The 22,951-nt window shown below is 46.4% G+C and overlaps 1 long non-coding RNA gene across 1 annotated transcript in view; it reads left to right on the forward strand.

The window, feature by feature from the left end:
* Positions 1-22,951, forward strand: part of LOC310881357 — a 96,803-nt gene that overhangs the window by 36,878 nt on the left and 36,974 nt on the right. Inside the window, exons 3-7 of the long non-coding RNA XR_014572315.1 lie at positions 6,970-7,774; positions 12,137-12,292; positions 17,874-18,065; positions 19,671-19,807; positions 19,999-22,478. This is a non-coding gene — a long non-coding RNA (uncharacterized lncRNA). The remainder of the gene's footprint in view (positions 1-6,969; positions 7,775-12,136; positions 12,293-17,873; positions 18,066-19,670; positions 19,808-19,998; positions 22,479-22,951) is intronic.

A 22,951-nucleotide genomic window follows, 5' to 3' on the forward strand; every position in this document is an offset into this window, starting at 1 on the left:
CCAGTTTGACCCAAGTCGTAAACGTCTGTGGGTTAGCTGGAAGCAAGCCGTGCTGCTGCTGAGGGCTGGTGGCTCTGCACCAGGCCCTCAGATGCGCCAGAAAGTGGTCTTAGGAGAGCCGTGAAATTTCTCTTTATTTCTAGCACTCATAAAATAGGCTTGTTTCTGAAATAACCCAGAGGAGCAAAGTTAACGTTTATTCGGGCTGACTGATGCTTTGCAGCCCTTTGGTGAAGCCGTGCGCGAGTGGAAAGCTGCTGCCAGCGGTGGGCTGCAGGGCCAGGGCTCGGGCGGCTCTGTGGGGAGCACCGGAGGGGGGGTGAGGAGTGTGGGTGAGGGCACCCACTGGGGGGGTGGGGGCAAACCTTGGGAATTTGGGTCTGGCCCCAGCTGGAGGGCTGGAGCTCCCAGAGCAGCCCTCGGTGGGCAATGCCGGGCAGGACCCTGCCTCCCCCCAGCTCTTCTGCTTCCTCTCGCTGAAGCTTCTGCCCAAGGGCAAAGAAACTGAAATGATTTTTACCCTCCCTTCCCTTTGAACATTGGATTAGCTGATTTCTCTCTAGGCTGAAGATCAGAAATAGATCCCTAGTTCCTGGTAGCAAGGGTCAATAACGAAAGGGCTGAATTTATTTGAGGTTCAGTTAAGTAATATTTCCACGCAATGCCATTTAAACTCCTGGTGATCAAAGCCTTAAAAATAAGGACGCTGTGCTCGTGCCAACACGTTCTTTTTGTATCCTAAATATTTATAGGTGCAGTGCTGGCTGCTGCAAGCCAACGGGCGGCGTCCAGCACCCTGCGGTTGGCCTGGCAGGGTCCCGCTCCCTCCGCAGCTCTGCCCTTCCCCTTCGCTGCCTCTCACAAGGGCTGCGGTGCCCGCGCGTCACGGAGCTCGGTGTTCAGCTCGGTGTTCAGCTCGGTGGACGTGTGTTTGTAGGAGGGTTATTAAAGGTGGGCAGGAGGACTGCCAGCCCGTCTGCCGGCAGGCCGGCTGAAGCCAGGAGCCCATCCGCCTGCTGCTGAGAAACGTGAAGTGCTGTCTGAGGAGGGCCGCCGTGTTCTGGTGACTTGCCCAGCAGACTTCTGTACCTTGATTTCTCAGTTAGCAGAGAGAGAAGAAAAAACAAAAACAAACCGATAAGCAAACACCAAACCCTTACTGAAATTCAGGGAGTCTGCCCTTTCTGAGTATTTAATATTATTCTTATTTTACTCCTAGGTGGAGGATTGTGGTGATGACTGAAATCCCCCTCTGGAGGGCCCAGGTCCGATGGGGAGCCCTCCCTTCCCTGGGGAATGCCTGGCACCCAGGCAGGCTCACTCACCTTGAGGCAATCCTAAACTGGCCCAGATTTCTCTCAAAAGATTAAAGATGTTGTTGACCTGTGATCACCAACCAGATGACGATTGTGTACTCCAGGGAAACTGCTTCTGTTTTGTTCCCCAATCCTTCCCAAATTATCCTTAAATTAATTTAGAGAGGAGAATGGTGTCAAGACTCTGAAGGTGCATTGGTAGCAGAAGGAAAAGTCCCATTTTTTTTTCTCTGTAAATATGTGGGCATCTATTTGCTTTCTCCTTTCTATTAGCTGTGCCTTCAGGAGGGTGAAAGGTTTAAGCTGATCCCATTAATGTAAAGGGTGAAGTAAACCCTTTCCATGCTGGGTGTTGAGTGATAAGGAAGAAAATATTATGGAAGGCCACTGGATTGCTAGGTAATACGGTCATGGCTCTTAGTGAAATAACATGGAAAAAACAGTTGCTCACTTTCATCTTCCGTGCTTGACTGGGGAGTTTTATTTTGGAAGGGTTTCCTGCAGGATGCGGCAGTCGGTAGCTGACGGGGAGCTGCCTCTCCCTGTTAGGAAAACTGAGGACTCATCACGTTACTGCTGGTGCACACCAAATTTGCAGGACTGAGGCCCTGCAGGGAAAGCTAATCAAACCTGAGTGGAAGTGAAAATGTTTTTAAACAAGATATTTAAAACAAGAAAAAAAAAAGTGTTCACTGAACACTTGGCTGAGAACCCCAGAGAACAACGTGGTGTGAAAGCTTTTGCGTCAAAGCCCTCTTCAGATGCTAAGGAAACTCTGCAACCAGTACTGCCATCTCTCAAATTGTTCGGAAGGGCCATCAGAGCTCACAGCACCGGTATTTCACAGTTCAGCTTGTGCTTTGCTCTTTGGTTTGCGCCGTGCTCTTGCATCAGAGACCGTCCCAGCTGTAAGTCAGTATAGCACTGTCTGTACTGTAGAAATTGAAAATACTTCACATATTTTCTGTTCTTGATGAATATAATAATGAAGTATTATCACCAGAGTTTGTAAATGTCTTTGATAGTACTGGATGGGGGTAGTCTGATCGGCATAGATACTGCTGCTAAAATGGAATAGAGTAACTGAAAGTAATAGTGCCAGCAGTGTAGGCAGAAAAAGATGTTCCCTTCGTATTTTGCTGTAAAAAAAATTGATACTGCAGTCAGCAGTTTCCAGACAGAATACTAGCAATGCCTGTCAGGTCTAGGTGTTCAAAATCAGCTGCCTGCTTTGTAGCATGAGGTGTAACAAAGGGGCTCGGCTCAGTGCAGCCGGGACCGAATTCCCAAGGCAGCGATGGGTTGCTTGGCTCTGAGAGGTGTAAGATTAGTTATTGTATGATGAGACATCATACCTTGATGCTTGCAGACAGGAAACAGACTTGGCGAAGCCCCAGAATGTTATCACAGCGTTGATAACTCTATTAATAGTAGATCTGAAGGCGTAGTGACGAGTTGGGAGATTTGGGTGAGGACCCATCACCTCTCTGGGTAAAACTGGGGCAGGAAGGTGTGATGCTGTTGCAGGAGCATCTCTGTGTGTAAATACTGGGTGTCACGAGGAGGAAAATACCTGAGGAATAGACGGGGCAGAGTAGATTTGCCTCTGATTCCTGTGCTGTTGACTGCAGTGTGGCTTCTTCTGATTTATGCTGGAATACATAACCAAATGGTCAGGCCGATTAGAAGTTAGCTGGTGTCATGAGGCATTCATAAACCTTGGAGACCATAGGCAGTATATGGAAAATAAGATTTTTCTTCCCACTTTGTGCTTTTCAGAGGAATATTTATTAATAACTCCTTCTAGTTTTTCTTATTTGGTTTTCTTATCTGACTTTGTGCTTGCTCATTTTTATTTTATTTTATTTTATTTCTAATCTGCTATGAAATATGGAAGAAGGATGCTTTGGGGTGAGAGAGTATAAAGGTGTCTTGTTGCAGACTTCAAACAAGCTCTGCCGTGAGTAAGTCTATATCAAATTCACATAAAATTGGGTTGGCTAGCATGGTTTTGATGTTCTTGAACTACTGCACAAAAATGTTCAACAGAGATTATCTATTAAGATTTTCAGTTCAGTCAGGCATTTCCCTAAGCAAACAAATAATACTTCATCTTCAGTGAGCACTAGCTAATAGCAATTCTCATCCTTCTGATGTAAAATGAATCGATTGGTGCCTTTCCTGACAGTAACATTCAGATCACTCTCATTTTTCCAGTAAACCAGTTATCCTTGTGTGTTCCCACGTAGTGGTGGGGAAGGTGGGCATGGCTGAAATTGCACAAGGTTCACCACCTCTCACGGAGCGGAGGATGCAGCGATTTGGCAGGTGGGGAAGTGAAAGCTGCTGAATTAATTCTGACTTTCCAGCAGACAAGCCTGGAGCTGCTGCTGGGGAGGACCTATCTGCATGGTGAATGAAGATGTTACGCAGGTGTTCACATCCTGGTTGCTTTTCCTTATTTTAGCGAAGTAATGTAGAGTAACAGAGTGAGTTTGTTTTTCTGCTTCTGCATGTAGAAGAGACAGTCGAGCCAATGTAATTTTTTTTTTCTGACATTCTCTCTGCTTTGTTAATTCTAACAATTTCTGATTAACTTCATGTTACTGTGTGTGTGTGTGTGTGCACCTGGGAAGGCCTCATAGACATCTCCTCCCCTACAGAAGGCAAGTGGGAAATCAGCTTAGTTCTGAACAAACTCTTTAAAGGTGAACTGATGCCTTTAAAAAAAAGCTGAGCTTCTGCCCCAAACCCAGGCGCCCAGTGGGGATTGCACCACTGCTGGGCAGTGAACTGGAAGATGCAGCTGCACTTGGAATTTTCTCTCTTTTGTAGGGAGCAGCATAATTCAGCAAAACTTGACGCTGGCTGTTTTGCTCTAACTTGGTGCGCAGCAGCACAAAGCTGTGCTGAGCACCGAGTGCCTCTGACCATCTGGGAGCTTCAGAAGGGGCTCACAGCTTGAGGACTTGCAGCTGCAGAGAGGAGATGCTCTACACTGCGAACCACAGCTGAATTTGGCAGGGATTTGTTCCCAGGTCCTTAGTCTGGTTGGCTACCCACGGGCTCGCACCAGTTTGGAAACACAAGCTGCGTGTGACCATGCTGGCTGGGAGCCTCTGAAATGTGGGTCTGTGGCTCCGGAGCCCAGGGGGCCAGCACCCCCTGTGCAGCAGATGTCCGCGGGGTGCGGGGATGCCCCAAGAGCCTGGGCCAGACCCTGCCGGGGCCCCTGCTCCCGCCGTGCTCTGTGGCCACTTGTTTTCATCTGCCTGTGCTGCTCTTGCTCTGTGACATGGTGTCTTGCCTCAGAGCTTGAATTATTGCCTACATGCATGAGTAGAGCCTTTGGAAAACAACTAAGCATGTAATTAAGAGAGTCAGTGTATTTTGTGGGGATAGTGACGAAAGGAAACAGCTTTTCACTTTAGTAATTGTGAGCGCCTGTCAAAAGAGATTTGTGGCAAAGAGAGGTCAGTTGGGTAGGGAGCTCCTGCTGCAGAAAGCAGACTTCCTTCTCAAGTGGATGTGATTGTGTTCACTAGAATTATCAGACTTTCATCTGAATTCATCAGACTTTTTACAGATGCAATGCATATGCATTGGCTTGGCGTTCTCAGGGCACACGCAGCCCGCTCTGCAATCTGAGATGAAAAAGCTCCTGAAACCAAACCCCACGGAGCTTTCTGAAGAGGGAGAAAGAGTCAGCAGCTCATGCAGGGCCAGAGGTTTTGATGCCAGCTTGCTTGGTGTAACAGTAGGTCTCCATCACTGGCAAGCTCGGGCAGAGAAGCTGTGGGCTGAAGGAAATCTGGATTTGCTGTGGCATTAAGAGACTCGGGTTTTTATCTTCAATACCTTGCAGAACTTCCATGTATGTTAACAGCAAGTGCTTTATAGTCATAAGGCTTTTGTATTTACCTTTAAACACACAAACAAAAAATACTAGCTGAATTAGGAATAAAAGAATTGAAAATGCTTTTAGATCTTCTCATGAAGGCCACAAGTAAACAAGAAGCAGTAATTTGTTTAAAGTTGCAAAGTGTTTATTTCTGAGCTGATTTGCTGCCACCTATATGCCGTGGTGATGGTGGATACATAGATAAAGATAGGCAGAATAAAGGAGGTTTTTGCTGAGAGATTCAGATTGTTGCACTCTTCAAATACTTAATCAAGTGACATATTAATGTATCTTCCCTGTTTTCCAGTAAGTCATTAGTCGCTTAAGTGAAGTTGCTCATGCCAGTTTTACCTTTCATTAAATATTCATGTCTACTAATGGAAATTGTCTTGACAAATTGGTCAAACTGAGCAACTTATGAATTTATGCCATAGACTAAAAAAAGTTGTTTGGAACTCCCAGTGAGCTGAAGTAATGCTTGCAATCATTAACACTTCATTGATTTTATAATTAAAAATCTGTAGAGTAAACAGAGCATCCTTTTAAATGTGGCATAGCTGTTTATCTCAATGGTTAGTGTTAGTATTCATCCTTTTCCTGAGAATACCCATGAACTCCTAACGATGCTTTCTGTTGCCCCATCTCAGGGTTCGCCCCCCCAGAAGCTCCAGCAGGTGGCAGTTGCAGTTTCCAGCTCTGAGGGCATTTCTGCTGGGCACTGGGCTGTCCCTGGTGGTCCCGGTGCCTGGCGCGTGCATATTCCAGGAACAAAATTGCGTTGTAAAACCAAGTGGCTGAGCTAAGACAGAATTAACATTGCCTGAGGCCACTGTAATGAGTATTAATTAATGGATCTCTATCTTCTCTAAGCAGGCTTATGTGGCCGAAGGCTTATGATAAAGTCAAACGGGGGTAATTTTTCATGGAGACTAATTTAGCCCATTAACCAATAACTAATAGCCCATAACTAGTTTCATGGAGAATAATATTTCGATTACTAGCCCCAAAGCATGGCTGCTAGAGTGTCTCAAGGAAAGATAAGATCTTTCATATATAGATACATTTTTTATTTTTTTTTAAGCTTGAACTCATTTTGCGAATAACCATGCTGTTACTTAAAGCCAAACCAAATACAGGAAAACGAAGTCATACTCACATACAGGTTTCCGTGCCTTGCACAGAAGTAGCTCCAGCTTGGGTGAGCAGACGTTAGGTACCTTGGCGGAGAAGCATTATGGCCTGCTGGCGCAGATGCACCTGCAGAGGCTCGCTGCTATCTAGTTTTTTATTTTTGAAATATTTTTTTATTATTTTTGAAGTATTTTTGTTCCTTGATTAATACTTCATATAAATAATATATATTTGATATATAAAATGTGCATACACAGTACATACTGTTTATTTTAATGCTTACATAGCATTTACACAAGGCTGCTCTCAGTCGTATTGGTGTAACACACGTACATGTCGCCTCCGGTACGTAAGTAACGTGCTGGAAGCGTTGCTGAGAGTGACGTGTTGTCCCGTGTGTGTACCACGAGGGCAGAACTCAAAGCGGGGCTGTGAGCACCGCGGGGCTCGTCGCTCTCAGCGGCAGGCCCCACGTGGGGCCTGTGGAGAGCGGTGCTGAGGACGAAGGCGTCTGCCCGGGAGATCAGGGCCGTGCCAAGCGGTCCTCCGGCGCGCACGGAGTGGGACAGCCGCGTCTCCTTTCCCTGCAGTCATTGACGTTTGGTCTCATTAAATTTAAAGGAGCACAGGTGCCTCCTGACAGGAGAGCTGTGGGGAGCGCAGCACAAGGACTGCTGTCGATGCCCCGACGGCCTCGGAGCTGGGGGCTGACGGGCGCTGTCTGTGGGAGGCTCTTACGGCTGATACGGCTGGGGAATAATTAACAGCAGGTGAGTAGGGAGGTAACAGCAATTGGGTTTATAATCTGTTTTATATTTTTAGGAGATAATTTCTGGATGCCATAGGGAATGTAACTTTGCTAGTCTGGGTTGCAGAATTGAGTTAATATCCTCAATTAATAGATTTAATTTGAAGCTTTAATATTCTAAGATAATTGGCTACATCCTGGTGCAAATGAGCAAAACTACACTTAAATGGTTATAGAACATGGTGATTTGAAAATGTTTTGGGCTATGTTTAAGGCTTTTATTTTCGTAATTCCCATCTCCTGCAGAAAAGTTAGGCTGGGGCCGGACTTGCAGAACTGTCCAACGCTGACTTTAATGTTCTGTCATTTTCGGTAGGAGTCTGCCATTGCTTCGAGAAACAGGCGGGCTTTCCAAAACACCCAGATGCCGCCTAACTTCCTTCTAGGAAGTGAAACAGGAGAGCCCCTCGTCTGTGCGGTGCTCCGAACTTGGCCATGAGCATGCGGAGAACAAGTGGGACTGTGCACAGGCTGGGCGGCTGCGGGTCAGCACGGGAGAAGACCAAATTAACGCAGAGGACACGAGCGGCACGTCCCAGAGGCCTGGCGGAGTCACCCCGAGCCGGTCGTGCCGCCGTCCCTGCCGCCGCCTCCCGCACGTGCTATTCAATGAGAAACGTGAATTTTATGGGGGGGGAGATCTGGAAATATTCACTTTATTGGGAAATGATTTTTTTTTCCTTTACATGTGAGATTTCCAGAAACTTGTCAGCAGGGCGGTTCTCTGAGGATGAACATTTGCTGAAAGGCTGTTTTAAAGGATGTGTGTGCGTATTCATAGAAACAGACCTTCACATTCTAACACACGACAAACTACAGTGGGAGTTGTCCTTCCCACAGCTACTGAGATGAAACTGGGCCTTGTTACTTATTTTATCAGTTGCAGATAAGCAAGGTAACGTGGAATTAACGATCTACAGTATGGGATAAAAAACTATTTAAAGAGGCTGCTTCTTGGTTAAAAATCATCAGAGATAACAACCCATCATGTATCTGCAGAGAGAATGATGAATCAGTTATCCTACTGCAGAGAAGTACTTAAAAATACCCTTAAAGATTTTTTTTTTCATCTCCTCTAATGATTTGAGAGACTTCTCTGTCTAGATATGTTGATGAAAATCTAATGGAGATTCACAGCTTTTCTGACGCTGTTGGCTCTGGCTATGCAATGTGCTTAGGAATGCTTCCAAGATAAGGATGTCAAAATTAAGCCCAGTATTAAGCTTTCATTTCTGATACCTTATAACAGGATTCATCAGGATTTAGTCCTTTTGATCAAGCCAGGAGGTTTAAGAATCCCACAAGACTCGATACAATCTTACTAGCTGAATGCTTGTCAGCGTCTTATTTCTACACATCACGCATGATCCCATGATTTGTCTTTGTTCATGTCTTTCTACTGTGTTTTGTGGATCTTTAGAGGAAGTACATTGCTAAGCTTAGTTTAACTAGAACAATCTCTATTAAGTAAAATTTGTTCTGGATAGAAATGTGTCCCTGTTCAAAATCCGAGAAGATATTTATTATGATTCTTATTTCAGGGTCTGATAACCAGTAGAAATGTAGACATGCTCTTGTGTATTTATCCGGATATTCTTGTTCTTGGCTGAGTTTTTAACTCTCAAAGGGAAGAAAAATTCCCCGAGAAGAGACTGGATAATCAAAGCAGAGGTTCCGCACCTTGGAGGATTCTGTTGTAGAAGGCTGATGAAGTTAAGGTAGATGGTTACCTAAGCTGGGTGATGTGACCAGATTAGGATGCTAATTGTCTTGGCTGTCCTGTCGAGGTACTGTAACTTGGGGTGATTTAGATTAGCTAAATTAGGCATCTGGTCCCTCTCTACTGACCCCTTAGAGACCTTAGTGGTATCAACCTCCTATTTTAATGGTGAAATCCTGAATCTAATGATGTCAAGCTTTTCCATTTGTATTATTTAAAGCAAGGAGCTGGAGAGGTGAAAGGATAGGTAGTGAATAAATTAAGGAGATTCAGTGATGATTATGGGGTTTTTACCTACTAAAATCGTATTGCCAAAGGCTTTATTCCCTCTTCATGAAGTCTCTTTCTGGTGGTCTTGCTGGGGTGGGCCGGTGTTTGGAGGCCAGCAATGAGGCTTCCAAGGAAATTGCACAGAGATTCATTGGTTTACACGTACGATTTTGAACAGTGTCCCAAGAAACATCCTTTTTATTGCTTTGCCCTGAGCCTGAGATTGTTTACAAGTTCTTTTATAAAGTTTTGCCTGATAAAGGAAAACCGGTCGGAGCTCAGTGCTGCTGTGGCTGTGGTTTGCAAGTGGGCGCAGAGCAGTCTGCCCGCGCGTTCAGCTGGCCGTGTCTGGGTAAACTCAGAACCAGAAGCTGCACGGGGTCATCATGCTACATCAGTTTCATACTCTGACTCACAATAGACTTTTCTATGAAATAACATTGTGTTATTTCATTTGCTCTGTTGCCAGCTAATTAGTCTGATATGATTTCTGGACCACAGCGAGCACAAACAGCTGTTGTTTGCCTCTGCAGCACCATTGCTCTAGCTGCTTCTCAAGACTGTTTCCCACGTCCTTGCTTGCCTTGCCAACTTCTCACTAACGTTCACATCCTCCTCTGTTGTTCTGCCCTCGGTTCTCCTCCTGCCAGCTGTGTGAGTTCTGCTTCTCTCCGTCAGCCCTTCGTGTGGAGGACGCCTCGTGCGCTGCCCTGCCGGGACTCCTCCAGCAGAAGCGCTGTCCTACAGCCGGGCCCTGCCTGGACCCAGCCCTGCGTGACGTCCCCACAACAGCAGAGAAATCTCCCAGATTCGGGAGATTGTGTGGAAAGCATCAGTCCAGGGCAAAACTATGTATATAGAATGAAATGATTCACATTTGTCACTGGCATTAAATTGTGGGGCATCTAGTGAATGAACATTGTATAAACATTGAGGGGAATAGCAAGCTCCCTTGTCTGGATGATTAAGGAAGTAATTGGAGCAGGGAGGTAGACAATTTAAAGTGCAAATAGCCTGTGGAAGTCAAGACAGAGCAAGCAAAACCCCATGACCAATCCAAACTCAGAAGAAAACTACTGAGGGTACACTGTTAGTCCAAATCCCGGGTTTCCTAGGAGATGAAAGGCATTTCAGATATGGCTAACGACTTGGTTCGTATTGCTCAGCTAAAATAACTCTCTCTGCCAGTCCCCAGCTGCTCCGGGCTTTTCCTTGGCTCCGTGGTAATGAACACGCATTCAACCAGAAAAGCAGATAGCGTGGCTCTCGCCCTGCCTTGCTCCTGGAGGTAGTTTGCTGCTTCAGAACTGGGTTTGAACTGAAATATGATTATCTGACAGCTCACATTATGCTCCATTGATTGCTTTTCCCTGATGACTAGAAGAGTTAATTTATTTCAACAGTGACACGATCAACATTTAACTTTAAATCTTAAAAAAAGAGTGAGAAGGCAGGGAAAGGATTAGGAACATTTTCCTTAGGTTAAGCCACTAAATTTCAAAGTTATGTAAGGACATGATCTGGAGTAAATCAAAATGAAAACGATATGAAATTTCTCATGTGCCATCTGCTTTAAATTTAGTCAGCACTTGCTGTCATCTAAAGCATGTAATTCTGGGTAGCATGGGTACTCAGAACACGTTGGTCTTACCCAACACAGCTGGGTATCACTCTGGAAGGGCGGCCTGGAGTCTAACGAGCCCTGCTGGGCCACTGGACGCTGCGTACGGTCAGCAGGATATGGCACAGCCCAGGATTTAGACATCTTTTGTACATCACAGCCTTAAGTGCAGGTATGAGATATAAATAATCTATTTAGCCTTAAAATTTTGGAAATTGTCACTCAAATCTGGCTTTGCATTCATGCTTTTAGTTTCAAAGGAGTGGCAAGAGGCTGTACCCAATTTTTGCTGGCTGTTCCCATAGCGATGTGCCCACCTCTGACCTGGCACAGGTTTGCATGCATGTACTTACATACGTACCCAGCATTTCTGCAATGTGTTCAAATGTTTGTCTTCTTTAAACAAAAGAAAGCAAATAAATGCAAAAAATTAAAACTGTATCTGAATGCTACTTTGGGGGTGACTCACAAACCCAGCGCCCCTTACTGCGAGTTACCTGTTTCAGATTATTTTATATTCCCTGGACATTTGGTTTGAGAGTTATGCATAACTCTGTTGGCTGATTTCACGGGATTTAGCGATTTCCTGTAGCTTTGTTATTAGCTCTTAAGAGTCTTAATTTAGCATTTTACTTGTGGTACACGGTCCTCAATGTGCCAACATAGGTCCTTAAAAGTGCATATATGCTGAGCCAAGTGGTGTATTTACATGCTTTAAAATGGAAGTGATGAGCTAGGAAATAAGGTCTGGCTGCAGAGGGGCCCAGGGCATGGCTGCCTGCGGCAGGGCTCAGCCGTTGGCACGGGTTTGGGACGTGTCTGTGGGATTCTCCAGGCTGCACCGCGGTGCTGGCATCGATGGGGAGCCTGGCGGGACAAAAAAAGCGGGGCTTGCTCGGTGACCGCAGGAGGTGCCAGAGTGTCACAGGAGAGGTGAAAGCTGACTTCGTATCTTTAGTGGTGATTTAAAAAAAAAAAGAATTTGCTGGATTTTGAGCTGAGCTCAGCTCTGTGTTTCAAATTTGTTGCAGATCCTTTTTGTTCTGTATTTTAATATATACCCTATGTATCAGTACAGATTTAACAGATGTTCTATATTCTGTATCAGCTGCGCTCATACAACAAATATTCTGTATTCTTCCCAGATATGCATTTAGTGTTGTATTCCCTGCACTTGATTCCCCTTGCTTTTGTTTGGTATTGTTTTACTTCTCTCTTTCCCTCCAATCTTTTCTTTCTTAACAGTAGTTGTATTTAAGGTAACCACAAATGCAATTGCCAGAAAACCCTTGGTGGTTGCTTAACTATGTACGTAGATGAACTGCGATAATAACGGACTAAAATGTTCCTTTTGTTGCCACTGTTGTAGGTCTTTGTGGTTTTAGTGTGGATCCTCAGCTCCGCAGGGCACTGCCAGCCCCTCGGCACAGCATCCTCCAACTCCTCCTCCTCCTGCTCCCCCTGGGCTGGGGCTGCTCGTTCTGCTCCGCGTTCGTGCTGGCACCTCCAGCTCCTGGGGACACAGGTTGGTGTGACACCGGGGTACCTGGGGTGACTGCGCAGACCTGGCAGCGTGGTGGCGGATGGTTTACATACTTACAGCCTCTGCAGATTAAGTAGTGCCATTCATCATAAAGCATTATCTGAATTTGTTACAGAAATGCTCCTAGCCACAGGGAATTTGCTTTATGACTTGAAGAGTGGCACGTCTTCCCGTGCCTATAGTAATGGCTGTCTGTTTCCTGAGCTTAGAGATCATTATCCAGCACTCTTTCATTCAGCATAACTTTTATGTCTAGCAAATTAAATTCCTGGACAAAATAATTACATGTAAATGCTGCTAGGCTATTATTCACAAGGGGCCAATTTTCTAGCCATTTGTTGGCATTTGAAATGTCAAATTTACGGCACTGTAGTACTTACAATGTATAGTTCAAAAATAGAATGTGGAAGGCTCCAATCTAGTCTGCCGATGTAAATTTTTAAGATAGCTGGACATCAGAGAGGGAAAATAAATTATCTAAGTTAAGCCAAATGGCTGCTTTATTCCAAATGCTCTTTGGTGTCTTTTCCATGCCCCCAAAAGTTGCTGAACTCCTGGCAGCCTGAGCTGCTGTTCCCGGGTCTCCACTCTAAGCTAGAGTTTTTCCAGACGTACTTCTCAGCAGGAAACCTGACTTTGCATCCAGTTAAACAGCCTTGCTGTTTCCTTTTCCCACCCGAGCTGGAGGTGAGGAAGGGAACTTTTTATTTTTGGTAGTCTAATGACCGATTTTATGTACAATTTTGCATTCGCCACCTAGCATAAGGAGCAAAGTTTGACCTAAGCTTATGCTACGTTACGAGCAGCTGTGCCATTGTCTGGAGAACCGTGCCATCGTCTCAGGGCATGGCCGGCTGTGGCTGCAGCCAGCTCTCCTTAAGCTTTTGTTGCACTTCCCCAGGAATCTCAGAGGTCTCTGCTCAGGTGGGGAGGACCTGCGTTGGTGCTGGCACAGGGGCAGAGTCCCAGCCTGGCCGCCCGATGGATCACAGCAGCTCTGCCGTGGCACTGCTGCCTCCTCTGGCTCGGGAGCCTCCTGTAAATTAAGATTAAAGAGCTGTATACGCATTTCACTTGATGCTATCTCCCGGTAAAGGTTTTGTTAACACAGACACCCACATGTTCCTGGTTTCTCTCACGGTACTGTTGGAAAAACAATCAATAGAAAGCCCTGCCGTCTCCTCCTAAGGTGGATGACTAATGAGTTGTAATTGCTCCCCAACCCTATAGGAAACTAACTTCATGAGGAGTTAAGGATTATCTAGCTGTATGTCCCTGGGAGGTTATTATTCTGGGAAATTAATTTAATTAGTTTAGACCTATTAGAAATATAGAGATAGCACTGAAGATTGGCAGGGCAAAGGCAGAGCAACACAGTTTTTTAAAAATTGTAAACGCTGTGAGTAAAAGGGCTAATTTTACGTTAACAACTGCTTCTGCCTCCTTTGGGGCTTTATTGTTCTGAAAATAAAATTCTGCGATGAACTTGAGGGCAAACAGCTTTATTCTCCTCCGTGCCTGCACGCTGTGCCTTCAGCGCGGGGCCTGGCTGCAGCCAGCCGCAGTGGGCGCACGTGGGCCGGGGGGGCCGGGGGGGCCGGGGCACGCTGTGCCCCTGCAAAGGGGAGCTCTGGGCTCTGCCACGTCCTCTCCTGGGTGGCCGTGAGCGGATGCAAGAGGAGACCAAGGCTCTGATTCTCCTCACTGATGTCCCCCCTGATACTCACCTGTCCCCGGCTGATTTCAGCTCTCAAAACTCTCAGAGCAAGAGGGGTCTCTGCTGCGTGGTGACCCTCCATGTCTCCTCCGATGCACTTGTCCCATCTTGTTTACTTATTAATAGGATAAAATCTAACTATGCCTGTAGATAGCTATATTGGAATACAGCAATTTGGTGCCGTGCTAGGTAATGAGCTTAGTGCCTAAATGAGCGCGGTGTCTCATCCAGACAGGAGCAGCACTATTCCCCCAGGGTGTGCTTACAGAGCGAGCCCTGTCGATGACAGAGAAATCTTACAAATACTCGTTAAGCTTGCTTCAGCCTTGAAGACTGCAGTATCGGCACGGCACGGTGTGCTCAGCGGGGCTGCGTGGTTAACCCGCGGGTTACCGAGGGTGGGTGCGCTCCCATCTGCTGAGCGAGCGGCCCCATCCCGCCCCAAATGGCACCGCTGGTGCCAGGGGCACCTTCCCCAGCAGCTGTAACCCTGCTTGCAGGCTTGTAAAACAGGGCGAGCTCTCCGCTCGTGCATGGGAAAGCGTTCGCTTCCCCAGGACGCTTAGGTGTGCATGCTGACGCTTTGGTGCTTGCTGCCCAGGGCTGCATCCGCCACAGCCAGGGCCGGGAGGTGCAGCCGGGAGGTTTGGGGTGCCCAGGGCCTTGTGCCTTACTAATGGGGGAGCGCGGTACCTCTGCTCCTCCATGGGGAGCGTTGGGAAAATAGTGAAAAATATTATTCGTAATTATTTTTAAAACATATGTATCTGTGACATAGCGTATGTTCCCAAGGAAAAATACTGAGAGCACTGCTGCTTGTGAATTTCCCACCAACACTGCTTGGGGGAAATCTGCTCTTTGATGGAAGTCTCTCTGCTGGGTCTCACCTCCCATGGGGAGCCCCTCTGCCCAGAGGAACGTCCCCGAAAGGGGGTGCATCTTTGCCTAAATATTGCGACTTGTGGCAGAGCGGTTCTGTTTGGGCTGAAGCTGAGGCCAGCCTTGTATTGCGGGGCGAGAGGACCCGGTGCAGCCCGGCTCTGCCCCGCGCACCAAGAGGACGAGCGGGAGGAAGGGGCCAGCCCCAGTGCTGGGGGTCCCAGCAAGCCCCTGTCATCCTCCTGCCGGGCAGGGAGAACTCGTGCCCGTGCGGGTTGTGAGGGCTGCCGGGGCCCTGCGCGCTGAGCACTAATTGTGCCAAGAAAATAACAAGTTTGGGAGTTGTTTGTGTTTCCGGTAGGAGATTTATGCAGCACGCTCAGGACGGGTTTATCTCAGCAAGTGGGGAGATAGGCCCTGAAATGGATTTTCATGCTTAAAGCTTCCAAACACAAGCGCTGTGCAGCTTTCAGTCTGTTTTGCAAATCCTTATCATCCAACAGCTATTGCTTGTGAAGTGGAGCAAAAAATGAAACCCACCGAGGAGCGGGTGGCAGGGCTCCTGCTGGTTCGCTTGGCCCTGCTCTTGTCCTGGGAGGACACGTGTGCACGTCTCACAGAAGCCTCCAGAACAGGATCTGCATATAAAAATTAGTTTGTGAGTTCAGCCTTCTAGGAGCTAAGTTCATTGTGCTTCTGCTCCTTGTGAGTTGTTAACAGACAGTTTGCTTCTTGGGTTCTTCACAATTATTTTGTGTCTCAATATTTTATTTATTTGGTAAGCGAATTATGATTTATCAAAGTATCAATTTATTTAAGACAGAAGACTGGAAATCCAGGAGTCCATCACTTTTTAAATGTTACCGCAGACCTCACCTCTTAAAACTGAGAGGGTGTGTTGTGTTGGATATTTTGCAGGCAATTGACTCAAAACTAAGACAATTTTGCAGGTAGTTTAAGTTTCATTGTACTCTCATTGTTGTCTGGAAAACTGCTTTAATGTTTTGTTAAAAGCTCTGCTTGTTGCGTCCTGCCCTGCCTGCTCAGAGGGTCTGTATCCTTCTTTTAGGTGCATGTTAACATCCTTATCCATGGACACCAGGGCACTTCATTATCACATTAAATTATTCAAATCCTGTGTATCAGACTTTCAAAATTATGTACATAGTAATAGCAAATGATTAAGATCCTATGGAAGTACAAGATAATTTTTTGTAAGTAAACCTTATGCAAAATTTCTCAATAGATGGGCTCTACTCAGGAAAAGAGGGATTTCTGATTCCACCAATGATGATTACATTTGTTTAACACAGACGAAAAAGACTTTCAGTTTATCAAGTGGCTTAAAGCTTCCATGGGGTCCATGTAAATGGTTGGAAAGTAGGTCAGTGTGGCTTTGCACATTGCACAATTATGATGCACTTGTGTGTGAATTCAATTACAGAACTGTAAAAGCTTATAGGGAAAGCTGTGTCGTATGCAAGCTCTTTGGCGTGCTCCCTTTTGCTTTAATCTCTCCAAGCTGGTGAGGCTGGGGAGAGCTTAATTAAAGCCGGTGAAAGTAATTCTGAAAAACACGAGCCCGTGGAGCGCCTGGATCTGCTGCGCGTTCTGGCCTGCTAGCCGGTCTCCTCACCATATGCTTTCCTCCGTTTCCCCTGCCTGATTCCCAGGGAGGGTGACAGGACCAAAATATTGGCCACCTCCTGGATACCCCTCCCTGTCGGGCAGGAGCTGAGCCGGGGCTGCCCAGCCGGGGGCTGCCGAACGCTCCTGCCCTGCAGGCAGCAGGGTGCCAGGGCTGTGCGGGGCTCTGCCCGCGCTGCCCCGTGGTCCCATCGCTGTGGGCTTGTGCTGGCAGCCCCATGGGCAGAGCGGCTCAAGTGGGGACCTGCCAGGAGGGCTCCATCCGTCACAACCTGTCCTCGAACGCCCGGCTGGCAGCTGGCTGCAGCCGGTCCTGTTCCTTCCTAAAATCCCGTGGGCACGAGCAGTGGTGGAGCGCACACCTCCAGCAGAGTCGGCTTCTGATCCCTAATAGTCTGTGTGTCTGGATTGCTGCTCCAAGTCCTTGAGCAAGACAAGTGCTGAAAGAGGGGGGTTTGAACTCGGGAGGAGAGAGCGTTTAATGAGGGAAGGCGGACGGGGCGGCAGCCTGGTACTGAAGGCAGGGAGCTGCGGATGACAGCATGGTGGAGAGCAGGAGCCGGTGTTCAGAGGGCTTTCCTTTCTCTCAGAAATGGAGAAGATTAGAGATGTGCTGTGATAAAAGAGGGAGAAGTGAGGCTTCTCCAGCAGCAGCAGTGTTTCCAGCAAGCACCTTAGTCACAAAAGCAGCAGCGTCTGTCCTCTCCCCCTACCACTTTTCCTGCTCCTCCGACAACCGCTGCCACTAAATTATCCTGTCCTCTCCTGTTACTGGTTATTGAGTGTTTGGATAAGATGGATTCAAATTATATGCATGTTCAAAGAGAGAAGATAAAACTAGACTGCAGCATATTTTATGGCTTTTATAAAATTTTGATGTATGTTGTTGAAATAGATGGAAAGCCACCACCACAGCTTGAGGGCAGAGCTCTTCTTTGAGAACCTTACTGCTGAATTAATGCAGTCAAATAGTTAGTGGAAAGCAAGCATGTGCAGTTAAGATTGGAAAAATAAATGTTTTATTTTTATATATGGGCTGCCAAGTCAGAGGACACCCGATTAAAAAATTGTGATTTTGGTGCATCTCTAAGGTTGTGCCATTAGTATGTATTACTCAGATCCGTACAGCTTCTCATTGCAAACTGGGAAGGCAGAGTAGCAGAAAAATGGGAAGAGCAGGAAAGGGAAGCAAAGCAAAGATAGCCCAAACTATAGTGCATTTTGAGTGTGTGTGTGGATTTTTAAGTGTAAGCTTAAAATGTGCTTTTCGTAGTACCCGATTTTTCTGTGGGACTGACACCTTCTTAATTTTATTGTCAGCTGTCAGGTGCAATTATTTTGTCTGTCCATCTGCCCAGAGATCTCTTGGTGCACCAGGTTGGAACAGCAGCTCCTGCACAGGAACAAGTTGCACTTTCACGCACTGCTATTTGAGACCTAGGATTTATCTGAATGGAGAAGCCACTCAGAATCCCAATTTTCTTTGTATTAAGCACCGCAAATAAACTCCAGGTGAGGATTAAGGCTGCTTCTCGCTACCCCTAGCAAGGAGCGTGCAGTTCTTGCTCGCCCACTGACCAAGGCTGTGCTTGTGGGACTCATCCTGCTGCCACCTGCAGTGAGTGGGAAGCTCTTTGCTGGGGGTAATGTATGTACTGAGCTTTGAAATGACACAGGGCAGAGGAGTCCTGCAAAATCAGTCCTGCGACTCTTTGCGATATGTCCGTGCTTTGTTTCGGTACAAAGGCATTGTACCAAATGTTTATCCACAGCTGCATGCTGAAAGCTTCTGAATGAATGAGTCTGACTTCTTTTATGGATTCAGCATTAATCTGTCAATATTATTTACATACCTATCTGATGTGACATGGCTTTGAGTCTAGCATGACTCCTTCACTAAAGGCCTACAATTACCTCCAGATAACCTTCTTTTATTCCTTGTTTTATTCATGACTTTGACATTTCTGGTTGATGTGCTTCAAGCTTCACTTGGGTTTTGAGGAAGCAAATTTTTGTGCCTTGGTATAATGATTGCATCGTATTAGTATTCAACATACATGCATGGGATTGCGGCTGTATAGTTAAGGTAATGTCAAATAAGAAGGTTGACACGTTGCCAACCTTGCAGGCATTTTGTTCTTCAGAGTTGATCTCCTGACTTTAACAGCTTCATTCCAGGAGCGCTCTTCTCAGGGTTGTGTTCTGTAATATTTATTTGTGTTTTGACAGGCAGGTGCCAGATGGACTCTTGGGTCTAAGGGATCTCATGGAGTCCCAAGTTCTCTAGACTTATAAACTTATGTTCCCTGAATTGGTCCCTAATTACTCTCTCATAGTATCTCTTTCTCCAGCACATCACAGAGCATATTTTTTGGACTTAATAAGATATCTACATTCAATATTCAGTATATCTGAATATCATCATACTTAACCCACTTTAGGCATCACAAAGACTAGAATAATATTTTTTGCAGTTTTACTAGGAATTGCTTGAAACATCACACCTACAAATAAATAGGCGTTAATTTATCTAATGTATTTGCATGTTGTCATCATACAAGAACTTACACATACACAATGCATACATGCTCAGTTGTTTGGTTGCACATAGAAATTATGTGGTTATGTGTGCATATGGATTTGTGACAGCTACTACATGCTTGTTTTAGGAAAAGAAGAACTGGAAATAAAATCCTTGCAAATGTATACAAACTCCTGAAGAGCAGGAAGAGCTCAAAAAAAGAGCTTTGCAGTCTGAAAAGAGTAGAGGAGCATGTACATGCTTTCTCTTACACGGACACGTACATGAGCCACTTAATTGGCTCTACAAGAATTATTAAGATAAATATCTCTTGGTTGTGTTTTCATCTCTAAACTAACAATCCAACCATTTGCATAATCTCCATCACTGTAGCAGAAATGTGACTGCCACCATGCAAGGTTAGCATGAATTGCTGAGGATTTGCCACAATACATTATGCAATTTTTGTTGTGGTTTTAATGAATAAATTCCAGAGAAGGCTGTTATTAATTAAGCTACAATATGGCATAGTCAGCTAGCAGTGAGAAGATGCTAACTTGGTCTGAAGGACCCATCTGTGGAACTTTCTCTTTCAGAACCGCAGCCCAGTTGTCGCCATACAGCAGAGGGAATCTTTGGCAGCGTTTCAGTGCGTCATTATGCCAGAAAGGTGCCTTTGGAAGACAGAAATAAATTGGAAGCATGGGGATTCATTGTGAAATGCCTGCCAGAGGTAGGTAGCATGGGGACAAGACACAGTCCAATATATTACAGTCTTGGGTGTGAATAGATGAAAAAAACTCCAAGCATATGCTCAGCTACTCTCCATATGAATAACAGTTTCTAATTTGCTCAACACGTCTCTAATAGCCCTGGCAGTCTCTCTTTTCATAATTAACATCTTCATTTTGTTGCTTTCTAAAGGTGCGACGTATTCAGGCTCAGAGGAGCTCAGCCCCTCGGTGCCAGCGGTGGGCAGTGTGGGAAAGGGCGACCCTTCCTGTGCCCTGGGCCAGCCGAGCCAGCAGCAGCGCGGCTCCCCTGGGGCCCTCTGGCCCCGTGGCATCACCTGCAGCCTGCCGCCTGCGGTGAAAAAGCTTAGAAAAAGTGTAGATGAATATAGACTGTGCCTTTTGTATGTGTGTACTATTGATTGGGTATATTTTAGCTCCTTGTTGGCATAGCTTATGAAACTGCCCTATTTCATCACTGTAGTGACTAAAACAACCGCTAACACAAATCATGTTACTTGGGCCGTTATTGTTGGATCCTGCAAGGAGTGGAAGCACAGTGTTTTTACTCTTAGTTTCTTGTTGCTGTTAAAGTTACGGGCACCAGCCCTGTGCAGCCTTGCTTCTGGAGAACTTTAAATCTCAGCTTTGCCTCTTATTTTGTATGTAAACAAAACCCAGAGGTGAATGCCACCGAAGCATGGGAGTTTCCTGATGCAGATTTGTGTATGTGATCCAAATCTAATCGAATCCATCCTTATTTAGTCAGGAGTAGAAACTAAGTTGCGAAGAGCCGAGATCTGTCTCTTGTCCCTTACCTGCTGTAGGATTTGTCTGGTTTGGCAGAACAAGGGCTGGTTGTGGATCCGTATGCACAGATGCAGTAGCACCTTTGACAGCGAGCAGTCCCTGCCTGTGAGACATTTGTCACGTACAGATTGCCTGCACAAGGACAGCTCTGTTACATAGCATATGAACACAAACACATTTTCTGAAAGCAATTGTATGCATATCATGTTTATCCCCCTAAACTAAAATGTATATATTCAGAATCATTCCTCGGGAATGCATTTTAAATCTCATTTTCAGAAAACGAAATGTTCCCGAGGTGTCTGTGGCCTGACGCTGGCAGCAGGCCCCGCCGGGCCACAGGGCCTGTGGCACCCGCCAGGCGCCATTTTGCTCGCCCCCCTTTCACTGCCCTGGAGGCCATTTAGTGTGCAAATATTCAGCAGTTAGGAAAGCAACTTGGATTAAGCACTCAGTTACCCTCTTCTCCACTGGGTAGCAGAGCAACACACAATTTGTGCCATTTATCTGGGCTGCAGAGCACGTGGGAAGCCAGGGGCGCGTGCGGCAGTGGTGCTACAGCCCCAGCAGCGTGGCTCTCCCGGCGGGACGGGGCCTGGCCCCCTCGCTGGAGACCCTGGCCAGCAGGGCAGGACGAGGCGGTGATACCTGGGGCACAGGGGGAGTGCGTTGGCCCTTCTGGGGGTGCTGCTGCCCAAGACCCAGGCTGCGGATCTGCCTCGGCGCTGATCGTGCCCCAGCCCTGCGCTGCCTCGCTGCAGGGAAGCTGGCTGCGTGAATTATCCCCAGAACACAAAAGTTATTTCCCTCTCACAGCTTCTCCTATCTGTGTGACCTAGGTACTGACTCAGAGCACATGCAGAAAGCCACAGGAGTAAAAAAACAAACAAACAAAAAAACACAGCAAAACAACAAAAAACACCACATATCTATTTAAATAATGAAATAATGAAAGTTGATTACCATTTTAAGCCCTTTATCATGTAGAGGCATTTCAAGCTCAGACACCCTACTCATCTCCAGCAGTGAGATAACTATAAAGGCTTTTCCTGCCTACCCTGCAGTTTGACAGTACTGGAGTTTCAGGCAATTAAAATCACTTCACATGTCTCTAGTGTACCTGTTAGTCTCTGTATTCTCATGCCAACATGATTCAGACTTGAAACAGCAAATTACCTTGTTTGGAGGAGGTGTTTTATGGATTCTTTTACTTAATTGCTGCAAGGTGAATATTTCAGTTGGATTAATTTAACTAAATGACACTTGAGTTACTATATTGCTTTGGGACAGAGACAAGGAAAGGCCCCTGTGCCAGTACCTGATGCAGATAAAACACTTTTTTTTTTTTTCTATCCTTTAAAATAAAGCTGCAGCCTTTCCTGCGAGTACTTCCTGAGCAGATTATGAATACCCTGGAGATGCATGTCCCAGACATCCATCGTTTAGGACCAGCATCCCTTGCACGTTTGGCTGTGTGCATCTCAGGCAGGCACTGTGACCCTGAAAAACACAGCAGGGCTGGGGCACGTGCATCGAGCTTGGGTAGCGGCTAAAGGTGGTGCAAAGTTCTTCCTTCTCTGGGACTTCAGCGTGTATGTAAAATGCGAGCGTCGTTTGAATTCTTGACTAAAAGAAGGTATTGTATTTATGCGTTCCCAAATAGTAATGCCTTTATGCAATTATGTCCGTGCTTGAGCTAAACTCCAGCTCCAGAGGCAACCCCGAGCTCTGTGGCCAGCCGCGTCCATGCAGCACAAACCGGGGCCGTCGGCTGGCAGGACCCCGTGGGCAGCGCTGACGCTGCGCGGTTCAGCTGGTCTCTGTGGTCTGGTGCTGTGTGTGAGAGGCCTGTCAGCCCTAGAGGTGAGAAGAGTGCACTTTAAGTTAGATTCTTTTTTTCCCTTCCTGAATACTTAATGAAAGCTCTGTGGAGGAGCTCCAGCTCTCCTTGGGAGATGGCTGTATTGTCCTAGCACAAACAGACCCCAGGGGCACGTAGCTCAAAGTCCTCCTGGAAGGCAGGTGGGAGTGTGCACACCCACGCGTTTCAGCCTGAATTTGGCATCCTGCAGACATCCAGCTCCTGCAGCACTGCCAGCAGCACCGTGGGCCCCGTGCAAGCGGCTCATTCCTCACGGGAGGCAGTGTCACCCCCAGGGTGATGGATCCGGCGGCAGCTGCCTGCCCCAGAGATGCTATCACAGAATGACAGACTCCAATTTGTGATTGATCACACAGAAATCCCAAATGACAGGCTTGGTGAAGTCTGATAAAGAGAACTTGGGCAAAGAAAAGAGGGGGGAAAGATAATACTTATTAAAATAAGGGACATTAAA

Source organism: Anser anser (assembly GCF_964211835.1).
Source record: "Anser anser genome assembly, chromosome: 14".
In the NCBI taxonomy this organism is placed as follows: Eukaryota; Metazoa; Chordata; class Aves; order Anseriformes; family Anatidae; genus Anser; species Anser anser.